Genomic DNA, 6,257 nt, shown 5'->3' with positions numbered 1-6,257 from the left:
ATATGCTAAGTGAAGTAAGCCAGACACAGAAAGACAAATACTGCACGATCTCACTTATATGTGGATTTTAAAAATGTTGATCTCTGAGAATCAGACATTAGGCAAGTGGTTTGCAGGGTCTGGTGGGAGGAGCAAAGAAGAAATGCTTGTTAAAGTGTATAGGACTTCCGTTATGCAGATGAGTAAGTCCTGGTGGTCTACTATACAGCATGGCAAGTATAGTTAACAATACAGCATTGTGTTCTAGAAATTTGCTCATAGAGGAGATCTTGATTTTTTTCACCAAAGAAAAAAGAACCATGTGAGTTATGTATATGTTAATTAGCTTGATTGTGGTAAACATTTCGCAACATACTTATATCAAATCATCATACTGTATATGTTAAATATATACACATTTTATTTGTCAGTTATACCTCTATAAAGCTGGAAAAAAATTATAGGGCTGTAAATTTTCTATATCTTTTTTGGGTTAATTTTAATGAATTATGGCCTCTAAGAAATATATTCAATTTCTCTCCTTTGTTTCCACAAAAGTCACTCCTATTTTGATTTCTGAGGCCATAGATTAATGTTTCTTATTGTTAAACCTTTTTTTAAATCAAAATCAAAAGCTTCTGCACAGCAAAGGAAACAGTCAAGAAAACAAAGAGGCAACCCATGGAATGGGAGAAGATATTTGCAAATGACAGTACAGACAAAAGGTTGATATCAAGGATCTATAATGAACTCCTCAAACCCAACAGGCAAAAAACAGACAATCATATCAAAAAATGGGCAGACGATATGAACAGACACTTCTCCAGTGGAGACATACAAATGGCTATCAGACACATGAAAAAATGTTCATCATCGCTAGCCCTCAGGGAGATTCAAATTAAAACCACATTGAGATATCACCTTACACCAGTTAGAATGACAAAATTAGCAAGACAGGAAACAACATGTGTTGGAGGGGATGTAGAGAAAGGGGAACCCTCTTCCACTTTTGGTGGAAATGCAAGTTGGTACAGCCTCTTTGGAAAACAGTGTGGAGATTCCTCAAGAAATTAAAAATAGAACTTCACTATGACCCTGCCATAGCACTCCTGGGTATTTACCCCAAAGATACAGATGTCGTGAAAAGAAGGGCCATCTGTACCCAGTGTTTATAGCAGCAATGGCCACGGTCGCCAAACTGTGGAAAGAACCAAGATGCCCTTCAACGGACAAATGGATAAGGAAAATGTGGTTCATATACACTATGGAGTATTATGCCTCCATCAGAAAGGATAAATACCCAACTTCTGTAGCAACATGGACGGGGCTGGAAGAGATTGTACTGAGTGAAATCAGTCAAGCAGAGAGAGTCAATTAACATATGGTTTTACTTATTTGTGGAGCATAACAAATAGCATGGAGGATAAGGGATGTTAGAGAGGAGAAGGGAGTGGGGTAAATTGGAAGGGGAGGTGAATCATGAGAGACTATGGACTCTGAAAAATGATCTGAGGGGTTTGAAGTGGTGGGGGGGGGTGAGAGGTCGAGGTACCAGGTGGTGGGTATTATAGAAGGCATGGTTTGCATGGAGCACAGGGTGTGGTGAAAAAATAATGAATACTGTTATGCTGAAATAAATAAATTAATAAAAAAAGATTTTATTTATTTGTTTGAAAGAGGGAGACCATTTAAGAGAGCACAAGCATGGGGAGTAGCAGACATAGATGGAGAAGGAGACTCCCTGCTGAGAGCCCCATGTGGACTCCATCCCAGGATCCTGAGATCACAACCTGACCGGAGGATTGGTGGTTAACTCACTGAGCCAACCAGGCATCCAAGTTTGCTCTTTTTTAATCTTTATACCTATTTTTTTTGAAATTTATTTTTAGCATAACTGTATTCATTATTTTTGCACCACACCCAGTGCTCCATGCAATCCGTGTGCTCTCTAATACCCACAACCTGGTTCCCCAACCGCCCACCCCCCCACCCCTTCAAAACCCTCAGATTGTTTTTCAGAGTTCATAGTCTCTCATGGTTCATTTCTCCTTCCAATTTCCCTACTCCCTTCTCCTCTATAACTCCCCATGTCCTCCATGCTATTTGTTATGCTCCACAAATAAGTGAAACCATATGATAATTGACTCTCTCTGCTTGACTTATTTCACTCAACATAATCTCTTCCAGTCCCGTCCATGTTACTACAGAATTTGGGGATTAATTTTTTTGATGGAGGCATAATTCTCCATAGTGTATATGGATCACATCTTCCTTATCCATTCTTCCGTTGAAGGGCATGTTGGTTCTTTCCATAGTTTGGCGACCGTGGACATTGCTGCTATAAACATAGGAGTACCTGGCCCTTCTTTTCACGACATCTGTATCTTTGGGGTAAATACCCAGGAGTGCCATTGCAGGGTCATAGGGAAGCTCTATTTTTAATTTCTTGAGGAATATCCACATTGTCTCCAAAGTGGCTGCACTAACTGGCATACCCATCAACAGTGTAAGAGGGTTCCTTTTCTCCACATCCTCTCCAACACATGTTGTTTCCTGTCTTGCTAATTTTGGCCATTCTAACTGGTGTAAGGTGGTATCTCAATGTGGTTTCAATTTGAATCTCCCTGATGGCTAGTGATGATGAACATTTTTTCATGCGTGTGATAGCCATTTCTTTGTCTTTGTTGGAGAAGTGACTGTTCAAATCTTTTGCCCATTTTTTGATATGACTGTCTGTTTTTTACGTGTTTAGTTTGAAGAGATCTTTATAGATCCTGGATGTCAACTTTTTGTCTGTACTGTCATTTGCAAATATCTTCTCCCATTCCATAGGTTGCCTCTTTGTTTTTTTGACTGTTTCCTTTGCTGTGCAGAAGCTTTTGATTTTGATGAATTCCCAAACGTTTATTTTCGCTTTTGTTTCCTTTGCCTTAGGAGGCATACAGAAAGGGAAATTAGAGAATTGATTCCATTTACTATAGCACCAAGAACCATAAGATACCTCGGAATAAACCTAACCAAAGAGGCAAAGGATCTGTACTCGAAGAACTACAGAACACTCATGAAAGAAATTGAAGAAGACATAAAAAGATGGAAGACCATTCCATGCTCTTGGATCGGAAGAATAAACATTGTTATAATGTCTATATTGCCTAGAGCAATCTATACTTTTAATGCCATTCCAATCAAAATCTCACTGCTATTCTTCAAAGAGCTGGAGCAAATAATCCAAAAATTTGTATGGATTCGGAAGAGACCCCAAATCGCTAAGGAAATGTTGAAAAACAAAAATAAAACTGGGGGCATCACGTTACCTGATTTCAAGCTTTACTACAAAGCTGTGATCAGCAAGACAGCATGGTACTGGGACAAAAACAGACACATAGACCAGTGGAACAGAGTAGAGAGCCCAAATATGGACCCTCAACTCTGTGGTCAAATAATCTTCAACAAAACAGGAAAAAAATATACAGTGAAAAAAAGACAGTCTCTTCAATAAATGGTGCTGGGAAAACTGGACAGCTATATGTAGAAGAATGAAACTCGACCATTCTCTTACACCGTACACAAAGATAAACTCAAAATGGATAAAAGACCTCAACATGAGACAGGAATCCATCAGAATCCTAGAGGAGAACATAGGCAGTAACCTCTTCGATATCAGCCACAGCAACTTCTTTCAAGATATGTCTCCAAAGGCAAAGGACTTTCTTAATTTTGTTATAAAGATATCCCATGTGTCAAAATGGACACCCCCATTAGTAACTTCTGTTGCTTGAGTTCTAGCCTCTGTCAATAAGAGTCACCCTGGAAAATGTGAGCCCTGCTACCCCTGCTCTGAGGACTGGCCCCAGTTCACAACATACACACACACTCACATTCACACACACACACACACACACACACATGACTTTCTGGGCTACTGGCTGCCATGCCTTTTTCACCCCCAGCTACACTAGTTAGGCCAGCAGTGGATACATGTCAAGCTCACCAGATCTTGATATCTCTCCCCTAAAGATGGCAGAAATGATACCCAGGAATTCCTATGGACAAATAAACTAGGCTATACCTATCAGTATGCTAATTTTCTGATATCAACATAAAGAGACACGAACAATCTGATCAGTAAAGACAGAGAAAAGGGAGGAGTGACATGGACATGAGAGGAAACAAAACAAAACAAAACAAAACAAACCAGAGAAAATGGTGCAGGTGGCCCCAAAATACCAACCAGGGGGAAGAAAAAGCATCTTTGGTTATGGTGACATTCCTGCTGTCATTAGATTCCTTGATACCCAGCAAAAACAATAAAGGATCAAAGATATAAAAGTAGTGATTTTTTCATGGTGTGAAACATGTGATAGATGGAATGCTCTGAGTGATTGTTTTTTTGACTGTTTCCTTTGCTGTGCAGAAGCTTTTGATTTTGATGAAGTCCCAAAAGTTCATTTTTGCTTTTGTTTCCTTTGCCTTTGAAGACATATCTTGAAAGAAGTTGCTGTGGCTGATATCGAAGAGATTACTGCCTATGTTCTCCTCTAGGACTCTGATAGATTCCTGTCTCATGTTGAGGACTTTTATCCATTTTGCGTTTATCTTTGTGTATGGTGTAAGAGAATGGCCGAATTTCATTCTTCTAAATATAGCTGCCCAGTTTTCCCAGCACCATTTATTGAAGAGACTGTCTTTTTTCCACTGTATATTTTTTCCTGCTTTGTCGAAGATTAATTGACCATAGAGTTGAGGGTCCATATTGGGGCTCTCTACTCTATTCCACTGGTTTATGTGTCTGTTTTTATGCCAGGACCATTCTGTCTTGGTGATCACAGCTTTGTAATAAAGCTTGAAATCATGTACGTGATGCCCCCAGTTTTATTTTTGTTTTTCAACATTTCCTTAGCGATTCGGGGTCTCTTCTGATTCCATACAAATTTTAGGATTATTTGCTCCAGCTCTTTGAAGAATACCGGTGGAATTTTGATTGGAATGGCATTAAAAGTATAGATTTCTCTAGGCAGTATAGACATTTTAACAATGTTTATTCTTCCGATCCAAGAGCATGGAATGGTCTTCCATCTTTTTGTGTCTTCTTCAATTTCTTTCATGAGTGTTCTGTAGTTCTTTGAGTACAGATCCTTTACCTCTTTGGTTAGCTAAAGGCCACCTTGCTTAAGAATGCTTGGATCAATCAGGAGATTAAAGAAGAACTAAAACAATTCATGGAAACCAATGAGAATGAAGACACTTTGGTCCAACACCTATGGGATACAGCAAAGGCGATTCTAAGCGGAAAATACATAGCCATCCAAGCCTCCCTCAAAAAAATTGAAAAATCCAGAACACACCAGCTCTGTCTATACCTTAAAGAACTGGAGAATCAACAACAAATCAAACCAACTCCACACATAAGAAGGGAAATCATTAAGATTAGAGCTGAGATCAATGAGGTAGAAACCAGAGATACAGTAGAACGTACCAATCAAACTAGAAGCTGGTTTTTTGAAAGAATCAATAAGATCAATAAACCATTGGCCACGCTAATCCAAAAGAAAAGAGAGAAAGCCAAAATTCATAAAATTATGAATGAAAAGGGAGAGATCACAACGAACACCAAGGAAGTAGAAACAATCATCAGAAGTTATTATCAACAGTTATATGCCAATAAGCTTAGCAACCTAGATGAAATGGATGCATTCCTGGAAAAATATAATGCCCAAAATTGAACCAGGAATAATTCTACAACCTGAATAGACCGATATCTTATAAGGAGGTTGAACCAGTGATCAAAAACCTCCCCAAAAACAAAAGCCCAGGACCTGACGGATTCCCTGGGGAATTATACCAAACCTTCAAAGAAGAAATAATACCTATTCTCCTGAAGCTGTTTCAGAACATTGAAGCAGAAGGAAAACTTACAGACTCTTTCTATGAAGCCAGCATTACCCTGATACCCAAACCAGGCAAAGATCCTACCAAAAAGGAGAATTTTAGACCAATATCACTGATGAATATGGATGCTAAGATTCTCAACAAGATCCTAGCCAACAGGATCCAACAGCATATTAAAAAGATAATCCACCATGATCAGGTGGGATTCATCCCTGGGCCACAAGGATGGTTCAACATTTGCAAATCAATCAATATGATACAACAAATTAATATGAGAAGAGAGAAGAACCACATGGTCCTCTCAATTGATGCAGAAAAAGCATTTGACAAAATCCAGCATCCATTCCTGATTAAAATGCTTCAAAGTATAGGGATAGAAGGAACATTCC

This window comes from Mustela nivalis, assembly GCF_964662115.1.
Source record: "Mustela nivalis genome assembly, chromosome: 1".
Lineage (NCBI taxonomy): Eukaryota > Metazoa > Chordata > Mammalia > Carnivora > Mustelidae > Mustela > Mustela nivalis.
The sequence above is the reverse complement of the archived record's forward strand: the minus strand, read 5'-3'. Positions refer to the sequence as shown.